At 33.6% G+C, this 14,675-nt stretch overlaps 2 long non-coding RNA genes across 3 annotated transcripts; both read left to right on the top strand.

Annotated features, from left to right (window-relative positions):
* Nucleotides 1–1,652: 1,652 nt before the first annotated feature.
* LOC123883999 lies at nucleotides 1,653–9,218 on the top strand. Of its 2 annotated transcripts, XR_006800615.1 has the most exons (6): nucleotides 1,665–1,965; nucleotides 2,430–2,504; nucleotides 3,274–3,371; nucleotides 3,472–3,504; nucleotides 3,661–3,733; nucleotides 9,183–9,212. It is a non-coding gene; the product is annotated as an uncharacterized LOC123883999 (long non-coding RNA). The 2 variants fall into 2 exon arrangements; XR_006800614.1 differs by having other exon boundaries at nucleotides 1,653–1,965; nucleotides 2,430–3,371; nucleotides 9,183–9,218.
* LOC123883998 lies at nucleotides 9,214–11,046 on the top strand. The gene is made up of 5 exons (XR_006800613.1): nucleotides 9,214–9,296; nucleotides 9,373–9,800; nucleotides 10,073–10,117; nucleotides 10,204–10,299; nucleotides 10,631–11,046. It is a non-coding gene; the product is annotated as an uncharacterized LOC123883998 (long non-coding RNA).
* The last annotated feature ends 3,629 nt before the right edge of the window (nucleotides 11,047–14,675 follow it).

The following is a 14,675-nucleotide window of genomic DNA, read 5'->3' as shown; positions in this document are numbered from 1 at the left end:
TTGAAGAGCTATCATCTGAGGAAGAAGTTGAGGAAGAAGAAGAGGCAAATCTAGCCCTGATGGCTTCAGCTGACTCAGATGCAGACTCAGACGATGAATCAGAATCAGAATCAGATTCTGAAGTAACTGATGAGGTATTTTCTGACTGCTCTAAATCTCAACTTATAACTGCACTTAACAAGGTCATTGAGAAACATCTCAGAGTGTTAAGTAAACAAAAAGTTTTACAAGAAAAGCTTAACACTCTGACTGAACAAGCAGAACATTTTCAAGGTCTGTATCAAGAAACTCTGAATAGAGTAAATGACTTTGAAAAGGGTTGTGCTGTTTGTCACAAACCTATTGATGAGCAGGAAATAGCTCTTCAACAGTTTGTGCATCTCAACCTTGGTAAGAGCAAAGCTGCTAATCTTGTTTATAATGTCATGAGACATAGAGGAGAGGGACTTGGCTATGAATATGGTAGAACATATTCAAAGCTGAAGACCTCTGCCAAAAAGGTTGGAAAATCTTGGGTTTATTATGTTGTTCCACAAAGTGAAGAGGGAAAGAATCCTGGTATGGTTGAAAATGAAAATGATGATCTGAGTGATTTAGAAGCTGACAGCTCAGAGGAACCAAGTCCCTCAGGATCTGGAAAGAAAAGTTCAGAAGATAGAAGTTGTTCAGAACCTGAGAACATTAGTTCAGAAGTTCTGAAAGCTTCAACATCTGAAACTTCAAATTCTGGATCCAAAGGAACTTCAGTATCTGAAGCTAGTCAATCTAAAGGATCAGAAGTTCTTAAAAGAAAAAATTCTAAATCTCAGATGGAGTACAGGACTCAGATTATTTATGATTCTAGAGTCAGTAGATATAATCAATCAAGACATGGGATTGGTGATAAATACAAACCCTGGAATCATAAACAATCCAAATCCTGGAATAATAACAGATTTCAAAAGAAAAGGTTTCAAAAAGGTTATTATTTCAAACCAAGATCTTTCTCCAACACTAGACAACATAATAAGCATTTGTGGACTAACAAGCGTGGACCCAGAAGATGGGTACCAAAAGCTGAAATTATGTACCATTCAGATTTACCAACTAGGAAAGGATATGTCCTACCTAGAGTGTGGAAACAAGTCTTATGCAAAGGAAGAAGGGCTTATCACTACAACAAAATTGCATTTTAGCTTCAAAAATATTAGCGTCTGCCCCGACGCGGACGCTATTAGCGTCTATTTAGAGTCTGTATGACTGACGCTACTGTCTTTTTATTGTAAATCTTTATTTTAATTAAATAATTATAGATAGCGTCCGCTTTGATAGACACGATTGAGACACTAATAAAAAATAAAATAAAATTCATCTTAGAGTCTACTGGAGCGGACTCTAATAAATAATAAATTAAGGAGAATGTTAACTTGTGCCCTTAAGGGCACATGTTAAGAAGATAAATATGGAAAAAATTTATTAAATTTGTGGTGTATTCAATTATCTAAACATTAAATTCTTTGTATCATTAAATGCTATATTTCTATTTTTAGGTAGCTTAACATGTGCCCTTAGGGCACAAGTTAACATGACCCATAAATTAAATATAAAAAAACTTTTTGTTAAGAGCCAATTTTTTTTCCCAATTTTTCATTTTCCCACTTTTTTCTTTTCATTCCCTATTTCAGCAATGAACAATAATATATCATTTGATATATTTTTGCTTTTCTTTCTCAAATACACAAAAAGAAGTGACAAAAAAATACAGAAAAAGAAGAAAACAACCCTAATCCTCCAACAATGGGTAAACGGAATTGAATTCGTCAGAATGGGTGAACCAAATTCGTCTCAACAACCGTAATCCTCCGAATTCGTCCCCGTCGAAGAACAATCCGCTGTGGAAGAAGAAAACCCTTCCATCAACCCTAATCTGTGAAGAACAACCTCAATCACTCCGCCGTTATTATCCATCGTTCTCGTGGTTACAAGGTTAGTAACTTCATCTCTTCAGCTCTCAAAGTGACACTACCAACGATTAAGTGCCTTTCTAATGTTAAGTGTGTTGGTGTTGTATTACTGTCTGTTAAGTAACTTCATCTCTTCATTTTTTTTGCAGTTTTTGCGTACTATTGCTGTTCTTTTGTGTTTGTGGTGCCTTTCTAATGTTAAGTATTTTGGTGTTGTATTATTGTGTGATAAGTGTGTTATTGTGTGTCTGTGTGGGTTTATTGAATACTGGGTTCACCATAACAATGATGATAATAATAAGATAAGCATCAACAGTAAGACTCTAGATGAAAATCAAACTTTCTGCTCATGTTCAATTTGAGCAACCATAATTAAGTCCATTTAATTTATACTGACTCTAGATGAAAGTTTACCCTGCACTAATACAATATTTATCTCTTATCTTAATTTTGCATCATATGGTTAACGTCTCTTGTTCAACACAGGGATGGATCGGATGATGGTGGTAATTATCTTTGCATTTTTCTTTACCGATGCTATGATATCTATTCCTAACCAGGGTATGATAAATTCTATTAAGAAGTAAAATTTGCTACTTACTACTGTTGAAAGAATCATGTCGCTGTTGGTTTGAGATATGAGATTTTGATAGGAGGTTCTAGGTTTTTTCACATGAGATTTTGATAAGAAGAATCATAATCTTAGTTTTGGACCTCTTTATCTTAGCAATACTATACTAATTGATTATTCATTGAATCCTTTAAACCTCTTTATCTCAGTATAATCTTACTTAACATAACATATTAGCATATAATTTTGAAATCATGGACACAAAAAAGTCAACATATAACAAGCTTGTTAAGTTGTTAGCTTAATGGTAAAATTGGTTGTATTGTAATCCCTCTTGTTTAAGTTCTATCTGTTCACTTTTTGTTTGAATTGCATTTGTTCCAAGACCTTGGCAAAAGTTGTAAATTTCTTTCATAGATCTCTTGTCAAGCTGGGAAAATATGAATACATATTTGCATCGGTCGTTTATCATATACTCCTATGTTTCTTCTTTTGATTTTGATTTGTCAATTGTCTATCTTTGTGCCGGTGATCACATGCTTAATTTACTCTATTTCATATACCTCTATCTTAGCAACCATACTTAAGTCCATTCAATTTGTTAGGAGAGCCAAAAGATGATTCTTTAAGACTTAAAATTGATTTTGATGTGTTTAGTGTTTCTAATAGTGATTAGAATTGATTCTACATGTGATTTTGTCTCTAAATGTGATTTTTACACTTAAATTTATTCACTTTCATGTGAATGTATCTTAATAGGGTTCTAGCTATTGCTATTGCGTGACCTAATTTGACTTTCTTATTTGTTCGGATTTCACGCTTTCAGTTTCGATTTGTTCCGTATTGCACACTTTCAGGTTCGATTTGTTCGGATTTCACCTCTTTCAGTTTCGATTTGTTCCTTTCTGATTTTTCCTATTTTGACTTCTTTTGCTCTAATTTTACTTCTTTTGTTAGGTTTCAGTTTGATTCCTTTGCATATGTTAAAAGGTAAAGTGAAATATGTTTCCATCTCTGTGTATTCGAATTGATCCCTTCCTAATTTTACTTATGTTAGTGTTCTAAAGTGTAATTGAATTGTTTTAGCATTTGGATTTCACTGAATCATAATGAATTAGGTCTTCTTTGATGTTTGGGTGATTATAGGCTATAGTGGAAGCAGCTGATACTGAATTCATCATACTTGGCCAGCGAATTTATTAAATTACTTGGCCTTAAGGTACCTATTTGTTGTTTCAATTTTTGTATCAGAAACCAAATCAAACTGAATTTTATCTGTTTAATGCTTTTTCGATTCATGTAATATTCAATGTTTCTTTTTCATTTTAATTGATTACTTTGTGTTAGGGTAATTTAAGTACTATATTTTAACCTGGTTGATTTTTTAGGATGAGGGGAGGGGGTCTGCATAGCGCCTATAGCGCCGCTATTAACAATAACATCATAGAGTTAAGCCAACTGATGACAGTCACTTATTTGCTAATTTTAATTCCAATTTTAGTTTTTTTTAATTAGTTTTTAGTAGTAATTCATGGTCAAAGAGAAGAATATTTGAAGAAATTGACATATAAAAGAATTTGAAGACTAAAAACCAAAAGATCAAAAGGAGAAAAATTTCAATGTTTTGGAGTTAAAACACTCTCTGTTTTCTTCGCGTCCCCATGAGAACTATGTAGTGGCGCGATTTGTCACTTGCCTGTCCACGAGAATTATGCTGCACATGCATATCTTGCGTTGACACGTCATAAAAAAAGAAAATAAATGCCTTGAAAGTATAGTATACGGACGCGACTTGGCAGAATTATAGCACGTGATTTGTACTCCTCTCAAAGGATATAAATAGCAGCTTTTCCCAACCTAAAGAGGAGATTCACGCAGAGGCATCACGGGAAGAAAAAAAGGATTACGGCTTTGACCAAAAGGAGAGAAGAATTCTTAGTCTTATTTCAAGGTGCTTTATCATTGATTTATTATTATTTAATTGTTATGTCAATTATTATTATGAGTAACTAATCTTATCAGATTAGGGATTTTAGATGATTCTCTATAGAACTATTTGAACCATGTAACTACGTGTTCTTATTTATGCAATCAAAACTAATAGTTATTCAGTTAATTTCGTGTTTAATGCTTTTCTTTATTTGGCCAATATCGAATTGATTTCAAGAAATAATTCATTACTGACCCTAGGTTTTATTACTAGAACTAAATTAATTGTTTGCCAATCGTAATTGCTTTAGGAATAAAGAATTAGTTGGTATGATTGAGAATTTAACGTTCAATAACGCTTTTGATAATATTAGTTTCGCCTAAGGAATTAGGGTACTTTATTAGATAAAAGGGATCATGAGCCAAGGAATTGGACTTAATCTATTTTGTTAAATTATCGTAACTATTAGAGTTTGGTTGTTGAGAATTAGAACCTAGAGTACCAAATAGGGATACAGAGAGGATTCGAAACAATCCCTAATCGCTCCGCTCCATTAAAAAGTCTTTGTCAATTTATTGCAATCTTTATTATAATTGTCTTATAAACCAAATATATGCCAAGCATACCCCCTTATATTTACGTCCTAAATACGATTCAATTGTTTTGTCGAGATTGAACAATCCCTGCGGATACGAACTTTATAAATATTATTACTTAACGATAAGTTAGTACACTTGCTAATTTTGTCATCAAGTTTTTGGCGCCGTTGCCGGGGATTGTTGATTAATTTTGACAAGACAATTTATTTTACTTAGGATTTTTATTTTATTTTTCTTGTTATTTTCATTTTATTCTTGTATATATAAAATTTTCTCTTTATGTCTTCTTTAGTTTGCTTTGCTACTAAAAAATTTCTCCAAGTTTTGTAGCAATGAAATTGACTGATAATAGATTGGTTGATTCCGAAGAAATAGCTATCATTTGTTATCAACTATGTTTACTATCTTATGAGCAAGAGAGGTTGGATGCAAAGATTTCAAGATTGAAGGTGAGAAGTGATTTTTGCGGGGTGAATCATCACAATGACTATTGTGAGGAGTCTTGCTTAAAGGAAGAAGAACATCAAGGGATTAAGATTGATTTCAACTCTCAACTCGAAAATATTTTGGTTGAATTTTTGAGGTCAAATCAAGGTTCATTTGATGGATTTGAAGTTGAATGTGGTAATCTTGTTGAAAAGGCAAATAAGTGTGAGAAGTTGGTTGAGATGGAGATGAAACATCATGCTATTGGAGAAGAAGAAAAATTGAAAACCAATAAGAATGTCATGAGAAGAGTGAATCATTTTGATCTCTATGTTACATTTGAGTTTCAACCAATGGAGTTTGAAGAGAAAAACCCCTTGCAAAAGAAGTCTCATTCTTCTCCAAGATGGGAGAGTGCTTGTTCTGAAAGCTTAGTTGCTGGAAGATGGAAACACTTAATTCTCTATGTGAAATTCAAGGAATTCTTACCAAACAAGAGGAAGAGGAAGGATGATGTGTTCCTGCTATCATTCAGGCCACCCTGACAGTGGTTGATGTGTCAAGCTAATGACGGTAAAGAAGCGCTTGATGGGAGGCAACCCATCTGGTATGTTTTATTTTAGTCTTTATTTTTAGTCAAAAAAAAAAGGAAAAAAAAAAGGTAAAACAAAAAAAAAAACAAAAAAGAGAGACTATCAATGATGTCGTCTGCTAACAATCCCTTGTGTTTCAGCCTTATGTTACTTTGTTTATTATCAAGTTGAATGTTTTTATGTCTTTTCAGAATTGTCAGTGTGTTAATACCTGAATTTGCATGATGTGAATCTCTCAGACTTGCAGATAAAAGAATAACTTATGTGTGACTGCTCATGAAAGTGCGATGGTTAAAGAGACAAAAAGATGAATATGAAAGATGGAGTTTTGCATGGTGTACTAGTTCAACCTTCAGATACCTCAGCTGGTGAGCATATTGAGCCAAATAAATTCCACGGTATACTTTTTCTTTCACATCTTATGAGTGTATCCATGCTTTGTATATTTTCTAGAACTTGCAACTATTCTCTACTGTTGTTTGGTTTTGCATTTACACACATAGAGGCACATTTGTTTGGTACTCTGAGCCTTTTTCAAGCTACCCTGTTTATTATTTATCCGTTGCTAAACCATTTTGAGCCTAAAAAAAAAAATCCCTTTTCTTTCGGTGACATACCAAATTATAAGCCTTTTAGACCTGAAATTTTTTATCTGTTTGCCCTCCTTGGAGTTAGGTAGAAGCTTTAAATTTTCTTGTCATGGCATCATTTTAAGTTTGGGGTTGCTTCTGGAATTAGCAACATCTTAAGTTTGGGGTAGATGTACTAGAGAACTTGAAAAAAAAAAAAAAAAAAAGAGAATAATAAAGACACAAAAATAATGGAGTTTCTTAGAAAAAAAAAATAAAGAGCCATTAAACATGAAAAATATTGGCATCTTCAAAAAGAAAAAAAAAAATTGAAGGATAAGTTCTCTAAGTACCTAATTAACAATGATTTGAGTCCCAATAATGGTAATTTTTCAACAAGAAATAGTAGTGGATACCTAACTCCAAATTAGCCTACTTTTCCCAAAATTATCTCATCATTTACCTAAGCCAAGTTATAACCCTCAAGACCTCAAAAATGTGTGCGATGTATTTACTTTGATTGACGTTCAGAATTTTTTCAAGCTTATGGTAAAATAGCATTTGCATGTTGATGGAGTGAATACCCTGTCAAAAATTGAGTGAATTAGTCAGTGAGAGATAAGGTTGAACTTTGTACATTGTGTGGAACGGTCATTGGACCAAATTTGATTCAAGTCTTGGAAGCCAAAATGTTGATTGAGCAGGATCACTGAAGTTAACACCGGTGGTTCTATTGCCGGATGAAGAGAAAAAAGTTTGTGAGATTTTTATCATTCAAATTAATTTGTTAATTCCCTGATAGTTTTGTTTTGACAGACATGTCACTTGAGGACAAGTAACAGTTCAAGTTTGGGGTTGTGATGACAGTCACTTATTTGCTAATTTTAATTCCAATTTTAGTTTTTTTTAATTAGTTTTTAGTAGTAATTCATGGTCAAAGAGAAGAATATTTGAAGAAATTGACATATAAAAGAATTTGAAGACTAAAAACCAAAAGATCAAAAGGAGAAAAATTTCAATGTTTTGGAGTTAAAACACTCTCTGTTTTCTTCGCGTCCCCATGAGAACTATGTAGTGGCGCGATTTGTCACTTGCCTGTCCACGAGAATTATGCTGCACATGCATATCTTGCGTTGACACGTCATAAAAAAAGAAAATAAATGCCTTGAAAGTATAGTATACGGACGCGACTTGGCAGAATTATAGCACGTGATTTGTACTCCTCTCAAAGGATATAAATAGCAGCTTTTCCCAACCTAAAGAGGAGATTCACGCAGAGGCATCACGGGAAGAAAAAAAGGATTACGGCTTTGACCAAAAGGAGAGAAGAATTCTTAGTCTTATTTCAAGGTGCTTTATCATTGATTTATTATTATTTAATTGTTATGTCAATTATTATTATGAGTAACTAATCTTATCAGATTAGGGATTTTAGATGATTCTCTATAGAACTATTTGAACCATGTAACTACGTGTTCTTATTTATGCAATCAAAACTAATAGTTATTCAGTTAATTTCGTGTTTAATGCTTTTCTTTATTTGGCCAATATCGAATTGATTTCAAGAAATAATTCATTACTGACCCTAGGTTTTATTACTAGAACTAAATTAATTGTTTGCCAATCGTAATTGCTTTAGGAATAAAGAATTAGTTGGTATGATTGAGAATTTAACGTTCAATAACGCTTTTGATAATATTAGTTTCGCCTAAGGAATTAGGGTACTTTATTAGATAAAAGGGATCATGAGCCAAGGAATTGGACTTAATCTATTTTGTTAAATTATCGTAACTATTAGAGTTTGGTTGTTGAGAATTAGAACCTAGAGTACCAAATAGGGATACAGAGAGGATTCGAAACAATCCCTAATCGCTCCGCTCCATTAAAAAGTCTTTGTCAATTTATTGCAATCTTTATTATAATTGTCTTATAAACCAAATATATGCCAAGCATACCCCCTTATATTTACGTCCTAAATACGATTCAATTGTTTTGTCGAGATTGAACAATCCCTGCGGATACGAACTTTATAAATATTATTACTTAACGATAAGTTAGTACACTTGCTAATTTTGTCATCACCAACCCTCATTGATATTCACGAAAGAAATGGACAAGTTCATATTGGGAATGACAATGGTTCTTAGCCATCTAATGTAGTTATCTATTAGAAGTCATCAAATTACTTCAAAATTAGTTTACAGTCTCTGTTCACATGGAACACAAAACAAGTTCTTGACTTCAATTGCATTTTTTATTTTAGTTTTTTGTCTTCTTTCTGAAAAGGAATCTTTTTAGTATAAGTAAAATATCAGGACTGGATGGGGAAGAATGAAAACTAATGTTTGTTTTGCTTGATTTCTATGCTTTTAGGTTTTTGTAAATGTACTTTTGTGTGTTTTATGTGAATTGGCTGATTATAATTAGAATAACCATATTCTGAATTTGATTAGAATTGGCTGTCATCATGTGGACTGAATATATACCGGAATTCCGGAAACAATTGATCAATAACTTGATTCACTTTAATGTTTCTTTTTTTATTTTGAAGGACTTTATCTTGAGGAGATCATTAAGTGGTGACAGAAACAATCAGTTGCATTGGCTACTCAGCACACTACAAGTAAATTGTAGCAACTGGCATGGTTGGTAATGACCTTCTCAAGTAAGCTTTAGAAACCTGGTTGTGTTATTTCTCTTCTGGATGAGGCCTAGTATGTGACCTTTGTCTATTATTGCAGTTTGAGCATGAGAAAATGAGTTCTGAGACTGTAGCTGGCATATTTGGTTAAGGTTTGGTTTTATCAATTTTTTTGAAATATTTTGGTAATGTGTTTGCAGATTGTTACTACAATACAAAATAAGGCTTACAATTTCTAGCTATCTTCTCACTAAATCTCTTACTCACTATTTGTCTACACTGATCCCTTTGTCTCCTGTCGTTTTGAAGAGAGTGTCTTGTGTGCTAACTTAAAAATTTGTCTTCTCATCATCATCATCATCATTATCACCATATGTTTATTCTTGCTTATTTTGGAGTATGCTATGCCTAATAATTGATTACTACTCACTCATCTTGTGTGCTGGCTTTCTCTAGGTAATTAATTCAGTACCTTATGATCAAAGAAGCTACCAAGGTTGGTGTACTTTGGACCTTAAACACAGAGAGGTACAGTCATGTTTAAGAATGGAATTTCAAAATGATCACTGAAATTGAAATTCTTGACCACGTTAGTCTTTTGGGTCGATCAATTTAGTCCCTAAAATTGTTCTGTAAGGGCTAATGTGATTGAGTATATTCAATTTCAGATATCGTTTTAAAATTTTGTTAATTATAGGAACATAATTGTTCCAACCTTTATGTTTTATTCTCTTTTTTGTATATTTTTATGTTTTTGTTATCATTGCATCGAGTTGATTTTTGCGATGTTTTCTTGTAAGGTTGCTCGGTACAAGTCTGTTGTGCAGGTTGTTGGCACTGTGCAGGTACAAGTTTGTTTGTATATTTTAAGTTTGGAATAGTGATGTTGTTTATGTCTGCACTATGGTAGCTTAATATGTCTCAATGACAGGGACATAATATATCTGGAAAGGATCAGCGTGTTCATTGCTCCATAAATATCAACACAGAGACTGGACGCTTGTCAGCAAGAAGACCAAGTTTGCAGGTTCTTCCAGCTTGATTTTATACTTTGAACTTTCAAATAGAAGTATCTATTTTCTTTTGGATGAGGATGAGGGATATACATAAATTTATACTTTGAACTTTCAACACATACTATTTTAATTTTGGATTTGGATGAGGGATATGCATAAATTTATACTTTGAACTTTCAAATAGAAGTATCTATTTTCTTTTCAAATGTATATTTGATTATCTCAATATTTTACAATTATTTGAGCTTACAGTTAGTTCTACTGCATTATAAATTTATGTGATTAATCATTGGATTTAAAATGAATTCAGATTTAATCTAACTTGTATAATTCATACATTAGAATCAACCAGCTTTGGAAAAAGACCGATACAAAATCCGTCAAGCATTCATTGCTGCTCCTGGAAATTCTCTTATAGTTGCTGATTATGGACAGGTATTTATAAAAACCGACGTGGAATCCCCATAATTTTAAATAATAATTACAGAAGAAATTAGGATACCACGACGGGTATAAAAAGACCCGACGTGGAAAGTGTGTACTTACAACGTCGACCGCGTTTACTACTGGCCGCGGCCAGTAGTGAAAAGTCTGTTTGGCCAGTAGTTGTATCTCCTTTCTGCACTAGTGTTTGTGGGATATTTTGGTGGATTATTTATTAGTGGATTATATTTTCATGGATGTAGACCTTTTTTGTTGACATTATATATGGTTATATGGTATAAATAGAAGGTCCAGTAAAAAACTATTTAATTTATAATTTAGTTGCATTAATATTAATTGTTTGTTGATTTTCCATCAGCTACAATGCTATATTTGAAAAAAAAAATAAAAATGTTTGCGTCTGCTTTGAGTTGACACTATATTATTCAAAAATTAATTTATAGCATCTAAAACAAGCAGACGCTAAGATTAGCGTCTGCTAGCGTCTGCTTTTAGTTGACACTATATTATTCAAAAACTAATTCATAGCATCTAACAAAAGCAGACGCTAATATTAGCCAATAGCGTCCGCCGTATATTCAAGTCACTAGCTTCAGCTTTGCGTTTAAAAAGACAGACGCTAAAGTAGCGTCTGCTGGACGCAACTGCTAGCTTCAGGCAATTAAGTGTCCGCCACGACACAGACTCTAGGTAGACGCTAAACCCTTGTAGCGTCCGTTTTTTGGTATTTAGCGTCTATTTTAGGCGGACGCTCCAAAGCAGTTTTCTTGTAGTGTATGTCCTAGACCAATGGCTGACAAATTCTCAAGTTAACAATCAGAACTTGATAAATGAAGAGGAAGAATACTGGGATGACTTTATCATTAACCTTGATGAAGAGTTCTATCGCAATGATTAAAGTTGTTTCTCATACAGCCTGCCACTCAAAGAAATATCATGAAACACTCATGGTATCTGGATAGTGGATGTTCAAGGCATATGACTGGTGACAAACAACTATTTTCTAAGCTGATTATGAAAGAAGGAGGATCTGTTGGCTTTGGAGGAAATCAAAAAGGAAAGATAATAGGTACAGGTACAGTAGGTAATTCTTCCCTATCTATTAATGATGTTTGGTTAGTTGATGGACTCAAACATAACCTATTGAGCATAAGTCAATTTTGCGACAATGGTTATGTAGTTGTCTTTAATAAGGAATCATGTACTGTGTCTAAACAATCTGATAACTCCATGATATTCAAAGGTCTGAGAAAGAACAATGTTTATAAAATTAATCTTTCTGATTTGAATGAACAAAAAGTGATGTGTCTTTTGACCTTGAGTGAAGAAAAATGGATCTGGCATAAGAGGTTAGGCCATGCTAACTGGAGGTTAATCTCTAAGCTTAGTAAGCTTGACCTTGTCAGAGGTTTACCTAAAATCAAATATCACTCAAACACACTTTGTGGTTCATGTCAAAAAGGAAAGATTACAAAATCATCTTTTAAACCTAAGAACATTGTCTCTACCTCAAGACCATTGGAACTTCTTCACATTGATCTTTTTGGGCCAGTTCACACTGCCTCTATCAATGGAAAGAAGTATGGATTAGTAATTGTTGATGATTACAGTAGATGGACTTGGGTAAAATTCCTAAGAACAAAAGATGAAGCTTATGATGAGTTTAGCATCTTCTGCAAACAAATTCAAAATGAAAAAGGCTACACTATTTTAAAAGTTAGAAGTGATCATGGTGGAGAATTTGAAAATGAACCTTTTGAAAACTTTTGTGAAAAATATGGCATTTTGCATGAATTCTCTTCTCCTAGAACACCTCAACAAAATGGGGTTGTAGAAAGGAAGAATAGAACTCTGCAAGAAATGGCCAGAACCATGATGCATGAAACAAATGTAGCAAAGTTTTTATGGGCAGAAGCTGTAAACACAGCATGTTATGTTCAAAATAGAATCTATATCAGATCTAAGTTGAACAAAACTGCTTATGAATTGTTCAAAGGAAGAAAACCTGATATTTCTTATTTTCATCAGTTTGGATGTACGTGTTACATCTTAAATAACAAAGTCCATCTAAAGAAATTTGATGCTAGAGGTTATAAGGGTATTTTTATAGGATACTCTGAACACTCAAAAGCATACAGACTGTATATTTCTGAAACACACACTGTGGAAGAAAGTATGCATGTCAAATTTGATGACAAAGAGCCTGACCAAGTGTCAGAGCTTGTGGAAGGTTTATCTAGATTTCAGGTATCAGAGGATCAATATTCAGATATTCCAAACTACTCAGAACATCCATTTTCTGAAGAACCTCTGAATACAACAGTTCCTACAGACTCTGAACAACAAAGAACTGAAGCAACTGCTGAACCTGATGAGTCTGAAGATGATGAGCCCCCAAGAAATACCTTCAAATACAAATCATCACATCCAGAGGAACTGATATTAGGCAACAAGGATAGTCCAAGGAAGACAAGATCTCAACTGAGAAATGAGGAATCTTTAGTTGGTCTTATCTCAATGATGGAACCTTCAAAGATTGATGAAGCTCTGAAAGATGATGCTTGGATTGTAGCAATGCAAGAAGAGCTGAATCAATTTCAAAGGAATGATGTGTGGACTCTAGTGCCTAAACCTTCACACAAGAACATTATTGGAACAAAATGGGTATTCAGAAACAAGCTGAATGAACAAGGTGAAGTGGTAAGAAACAAGGCTAGATTGGTTGCACAAGGTTATAGTCAACAAGAGGGGATTGACTATACTGAAACCTTTGCACCAGTTGCTAGACTTGAAGCAATCAGGTTACTTCTATCTTATGCAGTTAATCATGGAATAACCTTGTATCAGATGGATGTTAAAAGTGCCTTCTTAAATGGTTTTATTTCTGAAGAAGTTTATGTTAAGCAACCTCCTGGTTTTGAAGATGTCTCAAACCCAGAACATGTTTTTAAATTGAAGAAATCACTGTATGGTCTGAAACAAGCTCCAAGAGCTTGGTATGATAGACTCAGTAATTTCCTTCTTGAAAAGGGTTTTGAAAAAGGGAAGGTTGACTGCACACTCTTTAGAAAAACAACTAAAGAAGACATTTTAATCATTCAAATTTATGTTGATGATATTATTTTTGGTTCAACTAATGCTTCCTTGTGCAAGAATTTTTCTAAGATAATGCAGGATGAATTTGAAATGAGCATGATGGGAGAATTGAAATTCTTTCTTGGAATTCAAATCAATCAGAAGAAGGAAGGAACTTATGTTCATCAATCAAAGTACACCAAGGAACTTCTGAAGAAATTCAATCTAGATGACTGCAAGATAATGAACACTCCCATGCACTCAACTACCAACATGAGCAAGTCAGATGATGAAGGAAAAGTAGATCAAAAGGTCTACAGAGGTATGATTGGTTCCTTACTCTATCTGACAGCCTCTAGACCAGATATTTTATTCAGTGTATGCTTATGTGCAAGATTCCAGTCAGATCCAAGAGAATCTCATCTTACTGCTGTAAAGAGAATCTTTAGGTATCTGAAAGGAACAACTAATCTTGGACTTCTCTATAAGAAATCCAATGATTATGTGCTAAATGGATTCTGTGATGCTGACTATGCTGGAGATAAAATTGAAAGAAAATCCACAAGTGGCAATTGTCAATTTGTTGGTGAAAACCTTATCTCCTGGGCTAGTAAGAGACAAACTACTATAGCTTTGTCTACAGCAGAAGCAGAATACATTACAGGTGTTCAGATTAGGTCTAACATCTGTGGGATGAATATGGCTTTCTCACCAATTCATTTCAATGCTCTCCTTGGTCTACCTAACTCTGGGATAGAGTTAGATGCTTTTGAAAAGGATACCAGATATAGAGATGATCTTCTGCATCTCATCTGCACTAACTTCAAGCTGAAAGGGAAAGTCAAAGGATTGACTGACGAGTGCAGAG

Source organism: Trifolium pratense, linkage group LG5 (assembly GCF_020283565.1).
Source record: "Trifolium pratense cultivar HEN17-A07 linkage group LG5, ARS_RC_1.1, whole genome shotgun sequence".
In the NCBI taxonomy this organism is placed as follows: domain Eukaryota; kingdom Viridiplantae; phylum Streptophyta; class Magnoliopsida; order Fabales; family Fabaceae; genus Trifolium; species Trifolium pratense.
The sequence above is the reverse complement of the archived record's forward strand: the minus strand, read 5'-3'. Positions and strand labels throughout refer to the sequence as shown.